Source organism: Papaver somniferum, unplaced genomic scaffold (assembly GCF_003573695.1).
Source record: "Papaver somniferum cultivar HN1 unplaced genomic scaffold, ASM357369v1 unplaced-scaffold_16, whole genome shotgun sequence".
Classification (NCBI taxonomy): domain Eukaryota; kingdom Viridiplantae; phylum Streptophyta; class Magnoliopsida; order Ranunculales; family Papaveraceae; genus Papaver; species Papaver somniferum.
Window position 1 is genome coordinate 2333702 of NW_020625486.1, and position 20364 is coordinate 2354065.

Genomic DNA, 20364 nt, shown 5'->3' on the forward strand with positions numbered 1-20364 from the left:
GATACCCCGAGCAACATTTTTGGTTCTAGGTCTGTGGGTTTCATTTCCCTTATCCATTGTTTTATAAACGAATCGACGATGTTTTGATTTTACGATTCGCGGCGATGTTTCGGTTGAACGAGGGAAAGTTTTTTTTCTTCCACAATCGGAAGATATGAAACTGGAAGAAGAAGAGTTGAAATGAGTAGAATTTTTTTTGATTTGGTTTTTATACGGTTTTACCAGAAGGGCATTTATGTAACTTCAATATCATATAGGGTATCCCTTAACTAGAGTCTTTGGATGGGTATAAATTGATGGCCCCTAAATTCTTTTGAGTGGCCCCTAAAAACGCGAGGCTTTTTAACCCATTTAAGCTTGGACCTGTAACATAACAACTGATTTTTACCCCTTCATTTTTGCAGGAGAAAGGGCTTCGGGATGAAATTCAGGAGCTTAACTCTTGATTGCTAAATCAAGATGCGTACATGGAGGAACGCGGGATGATGAATAAGAAGCTGGAATCCTGCACTCCAAAGTATCACAATGGCTCCCTCCGTTCAATGAAAAAAAGGTATAAATGTCAAGACAATTTTTTTATCACTGCATTCAAATCACTGTAAAATCCATTAATCCGGTAAGTAAGCTTGATATGTTCATCTATTCACTTCAAATAGTTTATGTGGATTCTATCTTTTAAAGCTTTGTGCCGGTTTATATCTTTATTTTTTAAATTTGTTATGATTCCCATCAGTTTCTCAGGAATCTATTCAAAGAAATTGAATTTTAATTTTGGTGAAATTACGTGTGGGGTCTGGTTCATTTGAAGGAATTGGAGTTTGGGTATCCATCAGCAGCTGAAATTAATCACCCTTTTGGGATAATTTTCTTCTTACCTTTCTTTCCCGCTTGTTTGTGCTAATCTTAGTCATTATTTTGATACGTGTTACCTGTTTGATATAATGTCTCACTTTCAAATGTTATAGATTGCTTTCTCAGCAGTAGTTAACTAGTTATAGTTAAGGCTGCACAAGACCCGGTCCGATTTACCTGTACCGACCCGGACCCGAAAGACCCGGACTCGAACCGATCCGGACCCGGAGTTACCGGTACATGTACCGGTTCTGAATGTTGATACCCGGTATAGACCGGTACAGGTACCGGTTCTGGGCTATTCCCGGTCTGTACCGAACCGAAAAACCCGGTAAATTAGAGCCATTGATATCTTTTAAGATATTACATCCTAGCCGTCCCTTTTAGGTTTAGTCTCATCTTCAACTCCAGGTACAGGTACAGGTACTGGTCCTGGTCCTGGTCCTGGTACAGGTACAGGTACAGGTACCTTCGTTATTTTGAACTTAAGTTGTAATGTTGAACTTTATATGTTAAGTTAGTTTGTTGTTAGCCTTTGTGTTTCAAAATTTGGGTAAAAAACCCGGTACCGGTCTGGAACCGGACCGGTCTTACCAGTACAGGTACAAGTCCAGGTACAGGTACAGGTACAGGTACACAAATTGAGGAACCGGTCAACTCCGTGTACAGGTACCGGTTCCACCAAAAACCCGGTCCGAACCGGTCCATGTGCAGCTCTAGTTATAGTGGTGAAGAATATGGTGCTCTGGTTTGAACTACGAAATCTGCGTGTAACTAGAGATTTCTGATCTCCAATCCAGTTTAGAAATGATTTTTTCTAAAGTTCAATACTAATTTGGCTTAGCTACATATCATTTCTTGAATCTGTCTCTTTTTACATATATTGGGAATGATGTTATTTTTTCCCAATGTTTTGCATTTTTGGTTATAGTTGGGTATGTGTGGAATTAGGATTGTGTTGTACACATTTAATCTGATATGGTTGCATTCAAAATTAGTCTGTGGTTGAACTTTTGTTTAGGAATTGAGTGCAAAAATATACATAGTTTTACAATTTTTCTGACTGGTATAGTTTGAAATGTTATCAAATCAATTTGCAATTTCTAAATCTATGACTGCACTGGCATGGTTATGGAACAAGTGAGGTCCTACTGCCTCTCAATGTCGAGAGTTTTTTTTTCTCGATAATGCAGGAGCAAAGGCTAGTCCTATTTGAAAACTTTCAGTGGTTAGGGTTGATGTTGTCTGTGGTTGTACCATTTACTGAAATTGGGGTGTACATTAGTCCAATCGTAGCATCATTATTATGGTCTGTTGCGTCAAAGAATTTCATTCGGTGTTATGTGGTTCTGTCTATTTGCCAATGAGAAGTCATTCATTTTCAATTTCAGGAAGACGGAGCCTAATGATTTTGATTTGTTGATTTGGTCAAGGCCTTGGGTTCTTGTACACATTTTCAATTTGCTAGTTTCTACAATAGATCCCACAATGGTTATTGTACAAAAGCATCATTGAATAGTTTCTAGGCTCTTAAACTGTCTTTCTAACCATTCTTGAATATTTCTGCTTGCTACTTTGAATGAATCTTAAGATTTATGCACAGATGTTGGTGGAGTTTGTATGATTTTCCAACACAGATTAAAAAGTTTGAGAAGTTTTACTGGATTTATTGATACATCTATTTTTCTGTCCTATATGTCATCTATTTTAGTGAAATGTCAAACACTTTGTTAAGCTACGATTGAATGTATTTGAAACACTGATACCGTCTCACCTAATATTTAGGGGCCCTTTGTTTTGTGATCCAGGAAAAAGCAAATCAAGTGAGAAGCTAAAAGAAGGACCCAGCTGAGAAGACATGCGCTCTGGTAGCGAGAGATATACTGAAAGAAATGGATGTTAATACTGTGAGTAGTTTTCGCACTGAGCTTTCTCATTATTTCTGTTTTTTTTTAAGACAGTGCATTGCATACGACCTACCATTTATCCTGAGCATGAAATGGAGTTATTATTTGTATCTATGCTCTGCTAGAGGTCATTTTGTTTTGGGTTGCTTTTTGAGCAGATGGCAGATCTTCCAAAATTGTCAGAGTCAAATATATGATCACAACTGAAAAACAAAAGTTGCACTTGTTAGAATTCAGAAATACCATGTCAAAATGCTTGGAAGAAAATGTCCCATGAAAAGTGAAAGACCTTGATTTAAAACAGTTTCGCAAGATGTATACATTTACATTTTACTCTATGATTTGCTGAAGAGTTTAAAAATACTCGTTGATTTAAGTAATATTGATACTTAGGATGCTAGTTTAAGAATCACATATTTGAGGATGAAAGGTTAGGTATAGATTGTATGACTTGAGTGACCTTGAACGTAGAAATAGAATTTCTTAAGGGACATTAGATTCAAAACGGATTGTGCGAGTTGAAAAATGATATAGTGGGTAATGGATGTCTAATAATCATTTTTAACAAATCGTTATATCTAACTACTGCTTGTTTATGTTCTTTTGAGGCAATTTGTTTTCAAGTTGATGGTTACTAAGTCGATGCTGATCAATTTATTTTTTTATGCACAGAGATATTCAGTTTGGGAGAACAGCAGGTCTGATATCGGAGGGGTACATTGGATTATTATCAGCAGTTTTATGGCGAAGATTACCATGTTGAGTTCCCCTTTTGAAGCTTTAGCCCATATGACGTCTCTTTTAAGATGCCTTTATTGCTTACCGTATCACTTGTTAGAGCCATGCTGGATTATCGTATCATAGATTAGGACGGTACAAGGATGCCGTAAAAAATACCACTCAATGGTATTGGAAATCTTTGGCTGAGGACATGATAAATCTGGTAATACTGACTGAAGCTTGCAAAGCTGTTGTGGACTGTTAACCTGTACTCAGTTCAATCTAATTGTATCAGTCAGTTCATGAGTTTGCACTGTATGTATTCTCAAACATAAAATTAAAATTTTCACATAGAAGCTTTCTTAATTCGTTAGAACTCTGATTGATGCTCTCCATATCCTCCAGTTTAACAATACATTTGACATAAATTTTTTTTTCGCAATTGTGGTTGTTTTTAGTTCCTGATGGCTCAACCACCTAAACATTGGGTGCTCTATACTTTAAACTGTAAAATGGATTGAGATGTTTTAATTAGGTGTACGGTGGTTTTGAATGAGATGTGCTATATCTGTTCAGTGAAAAGAAGGGGATGCAATTTGCAGTACTTATTCCAAAATACAACTTAAGTTCAATGACGCAGTACAAAACTTACAGATCTGGAACAATATAGCGGGACACCCAAAAAACTCCTTACTAATGTTCAATGACGCAGTACAAAACTCCTTATCAATTGTTGAATGACCCTGTTAACAACTAAAAATTAACATGTTGTAGTGGGTGCCATGTGGTTTCTCAAACCTTTGGCAATGGCGGTTACTGGCTTTGGTTTCCAAAGGCTCAAGCAACTGGCCAATCGGTTAGTTTTCGTAGCTTTAGTTGCTCATATATGACAGCTACTAGAGCATTTTATTTAGTTGCCATACGTTTATTGCTGACGAGTTTGGAAACTAATAAAAACGCTAATTGCGATTAACATGTTTCCGAAGTACATACGAACTAGCAGTTGCCTTTTCCTAGTTTTGAAAGCATTAGGCTACCAGCATATTTCATGTTGTTGGCATATTTTTGTTTCTAAAGGATTCGTAAACTAGTAAAAATAATAGTTGTGAACAACCTGTTGCCGGAGTATATAGGAACTACTAGTTGCCTTTGACTAGTTCCGGTAGTATTTGGCAACTAATTTTTTGGGGAAGTTGCGAGATTTTAGTGGTCTTGGGTCTTGATCTTGGGTTAGAGTTGGAGCTTGGGCCTTGGACATGCTAAGCCCACTTCATCTCTTAAGAGCAATTCTTCCTTCTAAGCCCACTTCTAGCCTCTGAGTGTTGCGTATAACTTTCTTCGCTGCCTTTTTGCGGGAGTCTTTGTCGGTTTTCCACCATTTTTCTGCTCTTTTCGCTCCGCAATTCATCCAAGCTTTATTTAGAGCCTAAAAACACAAAATTAAACAGTTTTAAGTATTTATTCTTGAGGAAGTAAAATACAAAATTCAGGATAATATATGACTTTAAAGCACAAACGATGAGTTAATTGCCAAGAAAAAGATATAGAAATATGCAATATTTAGCACTCATCAAATACCCCCAAACCTGAATTTTACTTGTCCTCAAGTAAAACTAAAACTAAGGAAATCCTACCTATACCACTGTAGCTGGTCTGTCGAATACATTTAGCGTATGCACTAAGCCTTTTAAACCACTAAGTGTCCCCAGTGGACGAGTTGAAGTCTCGTGAAGGTTTGCTTAGAACATACCTACAAAGTTCTAGGAAAAAATATAAGCTCAGATTCCATGAAATGCGACATGTGCAAGACAGTTTTAGCTCACAACAAATGGATATGTCAATCTAGACTTCAAAGGCACAATTCTAGCACTGGAACAACTAAAGACATGTGATAAGAGTGTAAAGTGTATCTACACATGTTAAGAATGATCAGAAGTTATGACTGCCACTCGCTAAGAGATAGTTTTTTAGGCTAAGAACTGAATTCCAAGCCAAGCTAGCTGTCCGGCTTTACGAAAATTGTGAATGTTTACCCAATGAGTTGGTAATATTTCAGTTTACCCGCGTTATACATCGATGGCTGCACCCTCCTTGCTTATTACAATAAATGACAAAAAGATGACTCTTATTTACATACACTATTCTCTTTTATTTTTGAGGTAAGAGAGAAATATTGTCTTTAACATGACAAAATATGGAATTACTAAAACTTGATATTTTTGTATTTTTCTGATTTTTTTCTGATTTTTTTTTTAATTGAACTTTAGAACATTTGGAATTGTACTTTTAACTTTATAACATAGTGACACTTTTGATACATGAAAAAAAAAGAAAAATTAATTACATGACTCTTAGCAAGAGGTAGCCCTTTTCGATGTACCTGGTCAAATTCAATGGTTGTTTTTCTTAATGTAACCTCCACCTTCTATCCCAACTAACCAAAGAACAAGCTAGTCAAGTCTCATTCAGTATTCTAGATGATTGGCAGTCTACTTAACTGATAAAACACCTACCCGAGGCTATACATGTATTGGTAGATCGTGCATGTGAAAATTTCTTATCATATGTGAATTGTGCTAGAATCAGGGGTGACTCATCATCTAGACTAAGAACCCTAAGTTTAAATACATGCACAGGAATCAACATTTCAAGGTAAATGAGCTCGATTTTTAATTTTTTCATTTTTTTAACAAAAAGAAAGAGTTCTGTTTTCAATTATACATGCTATCAATCATGATATCTACTTTCACCCCAAAACCTAAACTAAACATTGTCCTCAATGTTTCTTATGATAAACGGATTTATAACTGTAACATAACAGGAGAAACATGCTGAGTTTGAGAAAAAGGAAAGAGGTTACGAGATTTGTTGAAAGAAAGAACCGAACTCCATTATTCACGGCTAGAATCCAACATTTTTCAGCTGAGAGTCACATTGGATTAGCACATTTATATACAAAAGGAACATAAGATTCAACTGAGACATTACCTACTAGATTATATACATGAGAATTTCACCATACACCAACAATCTAAAGAGTTGAGGATCAACCCAAAAGACGAAGTGTAGAGATTGCAACAGCTTCACACAATCATAATAGGACAGAAATGCAAGTGAGGATGCAAAACAAATGAGCTACCCCAAAACCTGGATTTTACACTGGATATACTATTGGATGCAAAATCTCACAGTTTTGGAGGTTCATCATGCACAAGGTCTAATTCGAAATGAACTTTGCTAGGGGACGGGCAGACATGCATATTCTAACTGTGGCTTCTCAAAGGTGTTGTATTTAGATGCGAAATAGTCCAAGAGGACTTGGGAGGCACACAGTTCCAGACCTAGATTAGGTATTCTCAGAAAAGTTGGTTTGACAATATTGTTACAAACCAAATCTAGGTTGGGTGTAATTCCATCAGACTGTGACTTATGCAGGAAGATAGGCACATCATTATTAGTCAAATCAATATCTCCTAAGTCATCTACAAGTGTCACATCATGCTCACAGTCATCACATAATTTATCAAGTCCACATTCAGAATCATCATCATCAAAAGATTTATTCTCATACATCGGCAAATCAGGAGAAACATCACAATGTGACCCAGGCAGAGAATCAGACACATCAACTATATTTTCATGCATAGGAATATTAGTGTCAACAGAAGATTCTACCTTACCAAAGTCAGTCACAAGATATGTGTCATACTATTTTTCACAGATCCGTTGCACAGGCTCAAGATCAGTATCAACATCACATGTATATGGAATACTAGAAGAAACATCATTCATGAAGGTCGAGGCAGAGAAGCCTAATGTATTTGAACCCAAAGGTTCCACACTATTTTCAGCATAGACATGTTCTTCTAACATAACATCATCATCATAAACAGGATGTCATTCTCTATTCATAACTATAGTGTCTCTAGTCCACTCATTTACCTCTAGATTAGGTTCATATTCAATATCACTAGCATGAGTAGGGTTAGGTACACTGTTTTTCAAAATTAATTTCACTAGGGATAACAGACATCTCAGGGTGAAATTCCTCCCTTCCCTCATTTTGTATATGAAGCAAAATCTTATCTAAATATGAATGAATTCGTCTCATGGAGGGAGAGTCTTCAACAGATTTATACATGGGTGCATGGTCGTTAGGGTCTATACAAGACTGATCGCAACCTTGGAAAGGCTGATTATGGTCCCAATAACTACCAGCATCATAATCTGTGGGCATTTCATACCTTGGATTTTCTCTAGACTGCCTAAAATCATGCAAAATATAGCAATTCTCAGCAAGATGGTCTAAGCTACCACATAAGGTACAAGCATGGATTTCATATTTCCTAGGTGAACTGGTTGCGATAGATTTCTCATGCATTTGCATTTCTAAAGCAGTGACTTTAGCTTCTAACTGATCCGACAGTGATGATTGTGTGAGTGAGGCACTAGTAAATTGTTCATTTTCTCTCTGTGGAGGATGATACATGTGTGCATAGTTATTAGGGTTCATGTATTGAGGTTCAGGACTATGAAAATGTCCATAATAATCCCTATAACTATTGACATCATGGTCTGTGGGAGGCTCATAACGCGGAGTATGCCCGTAAGCAAGTTCTCTAATGGATTTGTTCGAATCTCCAGTTGCAGACCAAAATCCTGACATGATTAGGCCCACAAGCTAGGTAACTAAGTTACAAAGCCCACTATTTGGTTTTAAAGGGTTTGAATTTTTGAAGTTTGGTTTTTGTTGGGAAACATTTGGTTTTGGTGGGTTTGACAAATTTTTGGATTTAATGGGTTCTGAAAAAAATTTGGATTTTAATGGGTTTGAAAAACTTTGGTTTCAATTGGGTCAAAGCCCAGATAACGGGCTTTTGGTTTTCAGTGGGTTTTCAAAATTTTGTGAGCAGAGTCCAACTAACGAGTTGAAATCAGTGAGATAGGCCCATATAATGGGTTAACGAGTAAACCATAATATTGGGCATACCAAAATCTTCAAAGGCATACTGAATGAAGACAAAAAAGGTTGTGAAATAGCAAAATCATATAACCCCTTAACCCAAATTTTTTTTAATGGCAAAAATCTGCCCTTTACGTATTAGTGTTAATAATCTTGATTAGTGATTAAATATTTTGTTTAGTGATTAAAATAATTTTCAGAATTATAAGAGTTGTTTAGATGAAAAATTTGAGGAAAAAAAAATCAAGGTTTTGATTTGGTTAAGAAGGAGAGAAAGAGAAGGAGAAAGTGAGAAATTCTAATTCTTGATTCAATGGAGGATGAGGAGGGTCATCATTCATCTAAAAAACCTAGGAAAATACATATCAACTACAACAATGATCCAGAAATGACTGATTTCTTAGATTATGAGAATGATTTTACACCCACTCAAACTCAATCTCAAACTCAAACACAAACTCAAGATGATGATTTTTATGAGCCAAATCATGATGATGAAGACATTGATGAGGAACCCAATGCTTCTAATACACAGGTACACTTATATCCTATACTTAATCTCACTTCTATAACTCTCCATTATCAAAAGTTAGGTTTTTTGAATCATGGTTCGGCGAAACAGGTTGAGGTTCGGCTCACATCTATGAGCCGAATCTACCAATTGATGAACGGTTCGGCTTACTGAATCTGTTTACTGCATGCAGTGAACCTATAATTTCCAATTCCAACCCTTTTGCTAGATACTAGTTCGGCTTATATGAAAGTTTCATAGTAAGCCGAACAACATCCTGAATAGCCCGGAATAGAATCATTACTAATTCGGCTTATATATCCAAAATTGTATGTGCCGAACATAATTTTTTAATTTCTGGGTTGAAATATTGTTACTAGTTCGGCACATATGGAGAATATCGTATCAGCCGAAACCTCTTATGTTCAAGGTTCGGCACATAATATGATTATCGTCTGAGCCGAATATGAATTTGTTAATTTTTGGGTTAAAATATTGTTCGTGGTTCGGCACATATTGAGGATATCTTATAAGCCGAAACCTGTAAATGTTTATAGTTCGGCACATAATGTGATTATCGAATGCGCCGAACCTTGTTATTATATTCCCTTTCTAGTGTTTAACCTTGTGATATTCTTTGTAGATCGTGCTTGGACCCATGGAAATTGCCCTTTCAATATCGTTTTCAACCTCAAGAATAAGTCCATGAACAAAGAACATAATGAATTAGATCTTATCTTCAACGTTGGATAAGAATATTGGATACCAAGGTCCATATTAAATTCATTAAAATCAATTAGATATTATCTTCAACTTCAAGAGAATGAAAATAAAAACACAACGCAAAAAGAATGAGGTTATTCCGACATCGGACGAAAAAGTTATGGCCAAAACAAGATCGAAAAACTTGAGTGTGCAAAGATAAGGTTCGGCTGATAACTCAACAACACGAGCTAGCCGAACCTAGAGCCTGCAAATCAATATTTTCGAAGTGTTTACAGAGAGAGGTTCGGCTTGAAAGTGATCTAATCGAGTCAGCCGAACCTGATAACTACCTGGGGTAAATTTCACTTCTCAGGTTCGGCCGGGAAGGTTTGCAAGGTATTAGCCGAACCTGACAGTGTTCTGGGACGTATTCAATACACATTTTGGGGTTCGGCTAAAAATTGACATTAACGGTTTAGCCGAACTGTTCATAGACACTTTCAGGGTAAAATTTCAAGAACAGTTCAGCTCAAAACTCAACTCAATTATCAGCCGAACCCGCTACTGTAATCACTAAAAACCCTAAGTTTTTAGCAATTTAACCCATTCAATCCATGAAAAACAACAAATAAAAGATTCGATTTGTAGGAATACCTTCTTATCCTCATTTCAGTATTTGGAGCTTCAAATGGTTGAATTTCCGATTCAATTTCTGGTTCAATTATAGTTTTTATACCTTCATCTTCAATTGATTCTTCTTCTTTAATTCATGGATTGGAAGAGGATTTAGAACACCTGACGTTTGCTTTTTCTTTGTACGATCTATTGTATAGTTCAATTTAACCGATGATCGAAATTTCACGAATAGATAATTAATTACAGTGATGAAAAAAAATAATCCGAGAGAAAAGGAAGGTGGTTTAGCTGGAGGAAGAAGAAGAGATGTTTAGGATAGTTTATTTTTTGATTTTAGGTTCAAGGGTATATAGGTAATTGAACTACTCAATAGACACCCCTTATAAGGTCACATAGGATGGGAAAACTATTTTGTATGCCTTGAAATTTTTTGGTATGCCTAAAATCGTAGTTGGAACGAGTACACGGCCCACGGCTATAACAGTTCAGTAAACCAAGCCCTGAGGAACGAGGCCCAACTGGGTTCAGTTGGGTTTTGGGCTCTCAGTTAGCCAAAATACGAGGCCCACTTGGGCTTTGAAGATGTTTCTCAAATTTAGTTTGGGTCAAGCCCACAGTTCAGAAACAAAGCTCAACTTGGGTTTACAAAAATTTCAGACACCAGCTTTTACAAAGCCCGGAGAATTAAATGGGAGACTACAATACCCCAAACCCAGTGAACTGGATTGTATGCTTATCTGGGTAAGCTTCAGCCCACAGCTGCTGCTCCTTTCCCTTCCAGCCTTGGCCTGGATCAACAACAGCTCCACAAGCCTGATTTCTCAGCAGCACTAAGGTCAGCAGCACCACAAGCTTGTACCAGGTGGCTCAGAAGAGAAGTAAGTTTCTCTGAAACAAATGGGTGAGGCAAAGAACAACAACAACCCAAGATGAACAACACAAAGATGCAGTGAGAGATCAAAACAGCAGTGATATGCAGCTACAGATGCAAATGCTTACAGATTCTCTAAGAGGAAAGAAAATAAGATGCTTACAAATGCTTACAACTACAACTACAGATGTAAATGCTTGGTAAAACTAACTGAAACAAACTGCAGAGTGCACTAATTACAAATGCCTAAGAGATTACAACTGGGGCAGCAGCAGACAACTGAGGCAGCAACGGACACTGAGGCAGCAACAGACAAGCTATAGCTAATTGCACTAAGATGCTACAACAAAGATGCTTACACTAAGATGCTTACATAACTACACAGCAAAGATACAAGATGAAAAACTTCAACTACACAGCTAGCAGGTCCCCAGCAATGGCGCCAAAAACTTGATATGGCTTGAAAGAAGCCTACGATTATAACTGCAAGTGCACAGTGTTGTTGTAGCGTGTGTGTGCAAGTGCAGGTCGTCCACAGGGACTTGGTGATGTAGCTGAAGTTTTTGTTTTGCTAAGCTAAATTGTTTCCTAGGCAGTGACTGAGAACAAAAGCAGTAACCAAGAGAGATGAGGCAGTAGCAGCAATGTACAAGAGTGATGAAATGGAGGGTGATGCAGCCAGCAAGTAATGAATGAATTTTTTTTTTGTTGGCTTGTTTTCTTTTGGCATCAAGATATTGGGTAGGGGATGATGACGTGCAGTTTGACATGCATTTCACTTTGAAGCATCGTGTAGCAAGGCATATTTTGGAAATGATGACTTTTTACTCTTGGTTTTGGAAATGATGACTTTTGTTAATTTTTCTTTTCTAAGATAGGAGTATTATATACAAAAATAATTAATTGCAATATTATCCAAAATAGCAATTACCACAGTTAATTAAAATATTAATTACGTACCATATCTAATCACGATATTAACTACAGTAATTAACTGCCATATTTATTATAGTAACAGATTACGATGACTGATTATGAAGTTACGATGACTGATTATGAAGTTACCATATTAATTACAATCCACTAAAAAAATCATCGTTGCAAGTGCCTAGCATCTACGAAAAGTTAGATGGCCATCATAGTTGTGGAATGATTTGGAAACCACATGCCTACAAGCAAGCTTAATTGTTGAAGGATTCGGTAACTATCTACCAACTGCAACTTAGTTGCCTTAAGTTATTGCAATTACGACATCAAGATATTTGGCTACTACCAGATTAATTGCTAAATAAATTCGCAACAAGGTTTTAGTTTAGTTGCCATGTGGTGTAGCAAGTACCCGACAGCTGCAAAAATTTTGTTGTTAGAGTGTTTGGCAACTCCATAACAACTGCTAAAATTAGTAGGTTTAATCTACAACATTTAACTAATCACGTAGTTGGCAACTACAACATAAGTTTCCAAAAGTAAACATGGAAACTAGATATCTATAGTAGTTGACTATGCATTTCGAAACAACCCATACGACAACTAAAGCTTGGCAACTACCATTTGTTGCCTTTCTGTTTGGTAACTAAAATATCATCTCCGACAACTAAACTAGTATGGTTACCAAAGCTCAGGTTTTTTGTAGTGACACTATTTTAAGCATAGACATGTTCTTCTAACATAACATCATCATCATGATCATAAACAGGATGCCATTCCCTATTCATAACTATAGTGTCTCTAGTCCACTCATTTACCTCTAGATTAGGTTCATATTCAATTTCACTAGCATGAGTAGGGTTAGGTACACTGTTTTCAAAATTAATTTCACTAGGGATAACAGACATCTCAGGGTGAAATTCCTCCCTTCCCTCATTTTGTATATGAAGCAAAATCTTATCTAAATATGAATGAATTCGTCTCATGGAGGGAGAGTCTTCAACAGATTGATACATGGGTGCATGGTCGTTAGGGTCTATACAAGACTGATCGCAACCTTCGAAAGGCTGATTATGGTCCCAATAACTACCAGCATCATAATCTGTGGGCATTTTATACCTTGGATTTTCTCTAGACTGCCTGAAATCATGCAAAATATAGCAATTCTCAACAAGATGGTCTAAGCTACCACATAAAGTACAAGCATGGATTTCATATTGCCTAGGTGAATTGGATGTGATAGATTTCTCATGCATTTGCATTTCTAAAGCAGTGACTTTAGCTTCTAACTGATCCGACAGTGATGATTGTGTGAGTGAGGCACTAGTAAATTGTTCATTTTCTCTCTGTGGAGGATGATACATGTGTGCATAGTTATTAGGGTTCATGTATTGAGGTTCAGGACTATGAAAATGTCCATAATAATCCCTATAACTATTGACATCATGGTCTGTGGGAGGCTCATAACGCGGAGTATGCCCGTAAGCAAGTTCTCTAATGGATTTGTTCGAATCTCCAGTTGCAGACCAAAATCCTGACATGATTAGGCCCACAAGCTAGGTAACTAAGTTACAAAGCCCACTATTTGGTTTTAAAGGGTTTGAATTTTTGAAGTTTGGTTTTTGTTGGGAAACATTTGGTTTTGGTGGGTTTGACAAATTTTTGGATTTAATGGGTTCTGAAAAAATTTGGATTTTAATGGGTTTGAAAAACTTTGGTTTCAATTGGGTCAAAGCCCAGATAACGGGCTTTTGGTTTTCAGTGGGTTTTCAAAATTTTGTGAGCAGAGTCCAACTAACGAGTTGAAATCAGTGAGATAGGCCCATATAATGGGTTAACGAGTAAACCATAATATTGGGCATACCAAAATCTTCAAAGGCATACTGAATGAAGACAAAAAAGGTTGTGAAATAGCAAAATCATATAACCCCTTAACCCAAATTTTTTTTAATGGCAAAAATCTGCCCTTTACGTATTAGTGTTAATAATCTTGATTAGTGATTAAATATTTTGTTTAGTGATTAAAATAATTTTCAGAATTATAAGAGTTGTTTAGATGAAAAATTTGAGGAAAAAAAAATCAAGGTTTTGATTTGGTTAAGAAGGAGAGAAAGAGAAGGAGAAAGTGAGAAATTCTAATTCTTGATTCAATGGAGGATGAGGAGGGTCATCATTCATCTAAAAAACCTAGGAAAATACATATCAACTACAACAATGATCCAGAAATGACTGATTTCTTAGATTATGAGAATGATTTTACACCCACTCAAACTCAATCTCAAACTCAAACACAAACTCAAGATGATGATTTTTATGAGCCAAATCATGATGATGAAGACATTGATGAGGAACCCAATGCTTCTAATACACAGGTACACTTATATCCTATACTTAATCTCACTTCTATAACTCTCCATTATCAAAAGTTAGGTTTTTTGAATCATGGTTCGGCGAAACAGGTTGAGGTTCGGCTCACATCTATGAGCCGAATCTACCAATTGATGAACGGTTCGGCTTACTGAATCTGTTTACTGCATGCAGTGAACCTATAATTTCCAATTCCAACCCTTTTGCTAGATACTAGTTCGGCTTATATGAAAGTTTCATAGTAAGCCGAACAACATCCTGAATAGCCCGGAATAGAATCATTACTAATTCGGCTTATATATCCAAAATTGTATGTGCCGAACATAATTTTTTAATTTCTGGGTTGAAATATTGTTACTAGTTCGGCACATATGGAGAATATCGTATCAGCCGAAACCTCTTATGTTCAAGGTTCGGCACATAATATGATTATCGTCTGAGCCGAATATGAATTTGTTAATTTTTGGGTTAAAATATTGTTCGTGGTTCGGCACATATTGAGGATATCTTATAAGCCGAAACCTGTAAATGTTTATAGTTCGGCACATAATGTGATTATCGAATGCGCCGAACCTTGTTATTATATTCCCTTTCTAGTGTTTAACCTTGTGATATTCTTTGTAGATCGTGCTTGGACCCATGGAAATTGCCCTTTCAATATCGTTTTCAACCTCAAGAATAAGTCCATGAACAAAGAACATAATGAATTAGATCTTATCTTCAACGTTGGATAAGAATATTGGATACCAAGGTCCATATTAAATTCATTAAAATCAATTAGATATTATCTTCAACTTCAAGAGAATGAAAATAAAAACACAACGCAAAAAGAATGAGGTTATTCCGACATCGGACGAAAAAGTTATGGCCAAAACAAGATCGAAAAACTTGAGTGTGCAAAGATAAGGTTCGGCTGATAACTCAACAACACGAGCTAGCCGAACCTAGAGCCTGCAAATCAATATTTTCGAAGTGTTTACAGGAGAGGTTCGGCTTGAAAGTGATCTAATCGAGTCAGCCGAACCTGATAACTACCTGGGGTAAATTTCACTTCTCAGGTTCGGCCGGGAAGGTTTGCAAGGTATTAGCCGAACCTGACAGTGTTCTGGGACGTATTCAATACACATTTTGGGGTTCGGCTAAAAATTGACATTAACGGTTTAGCCGAACTGTTCATAGACACTTTCAGGGTAAAATTTCAAGAACAGTTCAGCTCAAAACTCAACTCAATTATCAGCCGAACCCGCTACTGTAATCACTAAAAACCCTAAGTTTTTAGCAATTTAACCCATTCAATCCATGAAAAACAACAAATAAAAGATTCGATTTGTAGGAATACCTTCTTATCCTCATTTCAGTATTTGGAGCTTCAAATGGTTGAATTTCCGATTCAATTTCTGGTTCAATTATAGTTTTTATACCTTCATCTTCAATTGATTCTTCTTCTTTAATTCATGGATTGGAAGAGGATTTAGAACACCTGACGTTTGCTTTTTCTTTGTACGATCTATTGTATAGTTCAATTTAACCGATGATCGAAATTTCACGAATAGATAATTAATTACAGTGATGAAAAAAAATAATCCGAGAGAAAAGGAAGGTGGTTTAGCTGGAGGAAGAAGAAGAGATGTTTAGGATAGTTTATTTTTTGATTTTAGGTTCAAGGGTATATAGGTAATTGAACTACTCAATAGACACCCCTTATAAGGTCACATAGGATGGGAAAACTATTTTGTATGCCTTGAAATTTTTTGGTATGCCTAAAATCGTAGTTGGAACGAGTACACGGCCCACGGCTATAACAGTTCAGTAAACCAAGCCCTGAGGAACGAGGCCCAACTGGGTTCAGTTGGGTTTTGGGCTCTCAGTTAGCCAAAATACGAGGCCCACTTGGGCTTTGAAGATGTTTCTCAAATTTAGTTTGGGTCAAGCCCACAGTTCAGAAACAAAGCTCAACTTGGGTTTACAAAAATTTCAGACACCAGCTTTTACAAAGCCCGGAGAATTAAATGGGAGACTACAATACCCCAAACCCAGTGAACTGGATTGTATGCTTATCTGGGTAAGCTTCAGCCCACAGCTGCTGCTCCTTTCCCTTCCAGCCTTGGCCTGGATCAACAACAGCTCCACAAGCCTGATTTCTCAGCAGCACTAAGGTCAGCAGCACCACAAGCTTGTACCAGGTGGCTCAGAAGAGAAGTAAGTTTCTCTGAAACAAATGGGTGAGGCAAAGAACAACAACAACCCAAGATGAACAACACAAAGATGCAGTGAGAGATCAAAACAGCAGTGATATGCAGCTACAGATGCAAATGCTTACAGATTCTCTAAGAGGAAAGAAAATAAGATGCTTACAAATGCTTACAACTACAACTACAGATGTAAATGCTTGGTAAAACTAACTGAAACAAACTGCAGAGTGCACTAATTACAAATGCCTAAGAGATTACAACTGGGGCAGCAGCAGACAACTGAGGCAGCAACGGACACTGAGGCAGCAACAGACAAGCTATAGCTAATTGCACTAAGATGCTACAACAAAGATGCTTACACTAAGATGCTTACACTACAAACAAATACAAGATGAAAAACTTCAACTACACAGCTAGCAGGTCCCCATGGCGCCAAAAACTTGATATGGCTTGAAAGAAGCCTACGATTATAACTGCAAGTGCACAGTGTTGTTGTAGCGTGTGTGTGCAAGTGCAGGTCGTCCACAGGGACTTGGTGATGTAGCTGAAGTTTTTGTTTTGCTAAGCTAAATTGTTTCCTAGGCAGTGACTGAGAACAAAAGCAGTAACCAAGAGAGATGAGGCAGTAGCAGCAATGTACAAGAGTGATGAAATGGAGGGTGATGCAGCCAGCAAGTAATGAATGAATTTTTTTTTTGTTGGCTTGTTTTCTTTTGGCATCAAGATATTGGGTAGGGGATGACGTGCAGTTTGACATGCATTTCACTTTGAAGCATCGTGTAGCAAGGCATATTTTGGAAATGATGACTTTTTACTCTTGGTTTTGGAAATGATGACTTTTGTTAATTTTTCTTTTCTAAGATAGGAGTATTATATACAAAAATAATTAATTGCAATATTATCCAAAATAGCAATTACCACAGTTAATTAAAATATTAATTACGTACCATATCTAATCACGATATTAACTACAGTAATTAACTGCCATATTTATTATAGTAACAGATTACGATGACTGATTATGAAGTTACGATGACTGATTATGAAGTTACCATATTAATTACAATCCACTAAAAAAATCATCGTTGCAAGTGCCCTAGCATCTACGAAAAGTTAGATGGCCATCATAGTTGTGGAATGATTGGAAACCACATGCCTACAAGCAAGCTTAATTGTTGAAGGATTCGGAAACTATCTACCAACTGAAACTTAGTTGCCTTAAGTTATTGCAATTACGACATCAAGATATTTGGCTACTACCAGATTAATTGCTAAATAAATTCGCAACAAGGTTTTAGTTTAGTTGCCATGTGGTGTAGCAAGTACCCGACAGCTGCAAAATTTTGTTGTTAGAGTGTTTGGCAACTCCATAACAACTGCTAAAATTAGTAGGTTTAATCTACAACATTTAACTAATCACGTAGTTGGCAACTACAACATAAGTTTCCAAAAGTAAACATGGAAACTAGATATCTATAGTAGTTGACTATGCATTTCGAAACAACCCATACGACAACTAAAGCTTGGCAACTACCATTTGTTGCCTTTCTGTTTGGTAACTAAAATATCATCTCCGACAACTAAACTAGTATGGTTACCAAAGCTCAGGTTTTTTGTAGTGACACTATTTTAAGCATAGAATGTTCTTCTAACATAACTCATCATCATGATCAAAACAGGATGCCATTCCCTATTCATAACTATAGTGTCTCTAGTCCACTCATTTACCTCTAGATTAGGTTCATATTCAATTTCACTAGCATGAGTAGGGTTAGGTACACTGTTTTCAAAATTAATTTCACTAGGGATAACAGACATCTCAGGGTGAAATTCCTCCCTTCCCTCATTTTGTATATGAAGCAAAATCTTATCTAAATATGAATGAATTCGTCTCATGGAGGGAGAGTCTTCAACAAATTGATACATGGGTGCATGGTCGTTGGGGTCTATACAAGACTGATCGCAACCTTCGAAAGGCTGATTATGGTCCTAATAACTACCAACATCATAATCTGTGGGCATTTCATACCTTGGATTTTCTCTAGACTGCCTAAAATCATGCAAAGTATAGCAATTCTCAACAAGATGGTCTAAGCTACCACATAAGGTACAAGCATGGATTTCATATTTCCGAGGTTAATTGGATGTGATAGATTTCTCATGCATTTGCATTTCTAAAGCAGTGGCTTTAGCTTCTAACTGATCCAACAATGATGATTGTGTGAGTGAGGCACTAGTAAATTGTTCATTTTCTCTCTTTGGAGGATGATACATGTGTGCATAGTTATTAGGGTTCATGTATTGAGGTTCAGGACTATGAAAATGTCCATAATAATCCCTATAACTATTGACATCATGGTCTGTGGGAGGCTCATAACGCGGAGTATGCCCGTAAGCAAGTTCTCTAATGGATTTGTTCGAATCTCCAGTTGCAGACCAAAATCCTGACATGATTAAGCCCACAAGCTAGGTAACTAAGTTACAAAGCCCACTATTTGGTTTTAACGGGTTTGAATTTTTGAAGTTTGGTTTTTGTTGGGAAACATTTGGTTTTGGTGGGTTTGACAAATTTTTGGTTTTAATGGGTTTTGAAATTTTTTTGGATTTTAATGGGTTTGAAAAACTTTGGTTTCAATTGGGTCAAAGCCCAGCTAACGGGCTTTTGTTTTTCAGTGGGTTTTCAAAATTTTGTGAGCAGAGCCCAACTAACGAGTTGAAACCAGTAAGATAGGCCCATCTAATGGGTTAACGAGTACACGGCCCACAGCTATAACAGTTCAGTAAACCAAGCCCTGAGGAACGAGGCCCATCTGGGTTCAGCTGGTTTTTGGGCTCTCAGTTAGCTAAAATACGAGGCCCACTTGGGCTTTGAAGATGTTTTTCAAATTTAGTTTGGGTCAAGCCCACAGTTCAGAAACAAAGCTCAACTTGGGTTTACAAAAATTTCAGACACCAGCTTTTACAAAGCCCGGAGAATTAAATGGGAGACTACAATACCCCAAACCCAGTGAACTGGATTGTATGCTTAGCTGGGTAAGCTTCTGTCCACAGCTGCTGCTCCTTTCCCTTCCAGCCTTGGCCTGGATCAACAGCAGCTCCACAAGCCTGATTTCTCAGCAGCACCACAAGCTTGTACCTGGTGGCTCAGAAGAGAAGTAAGTTTCTCTGAAACAAATGGGTGAGGCAAAGAACAGCAACAACCCAAGATGAACAGGACAAAGATGCAGTGAGAGATCAAAACAGCAGTGATATGCAGCTACAGATGCAAATGCTTACAGATTCTCTAAGAGGAAAGAAAATAAGATGCTTACAAATGCGTACAACTACAGCTACAGATGCAAATGCTTGGTACAACTAACTGAAACAAACTGCAGAATGCACTAATTGCAAATGCCTAAGAGATTACAACTGGGGCAGCAGCAGACAACTGAGGCAGCAACGGACACTGAGGCAGCAACAGACAAGCTATACCTAATTGCACTAAGATGCTACAGCAAAGATGCTTACACTAAGATGATTACGTAACTACACAGCAAAGATACAAGATGAAAAACTTCAACTACACAGCTAGCAGGTCCCCGGCAACGGCGCCAAAAACTTGATATGGCTTGAAAGAAGCCTATGATTATAACTGCAAGTGCACAGTGTTGTTGTAGTGTGTGTGTGCAAGTGCAGGACGTCCACAGGGACTTGGTGGTGTAGCTGAAGTTTTT

General features: G+C 37.2%; 1 long non-coding RNA gene across 2 annotated transcripts; it reads left to right on the forward strand.

Annotated features, from left to right (window-relative positions):
* The first annotated feature begins 401 nt into the window (after positions 1-401).
* Positions 402-3832, forward strand: LOC113337413. 2 transcript variants are annotated; one of them, XR_003354223.1, is made up of 3 exons: positions 402-553; positions 2661-2759; positions 3432-3832. It is a non-coding gene; the product is annotated as an uncharacterized LOC113337413 (long non-coding RNA). The 2 variants fall into 2 exon arrangements; XR_003354222.1 differs by lacking the exon at positions 402-553 and having other exon boundaries at positions 2198-2759.
* Positions 3833-20364: the final 16532 nt, after the last annotated feature.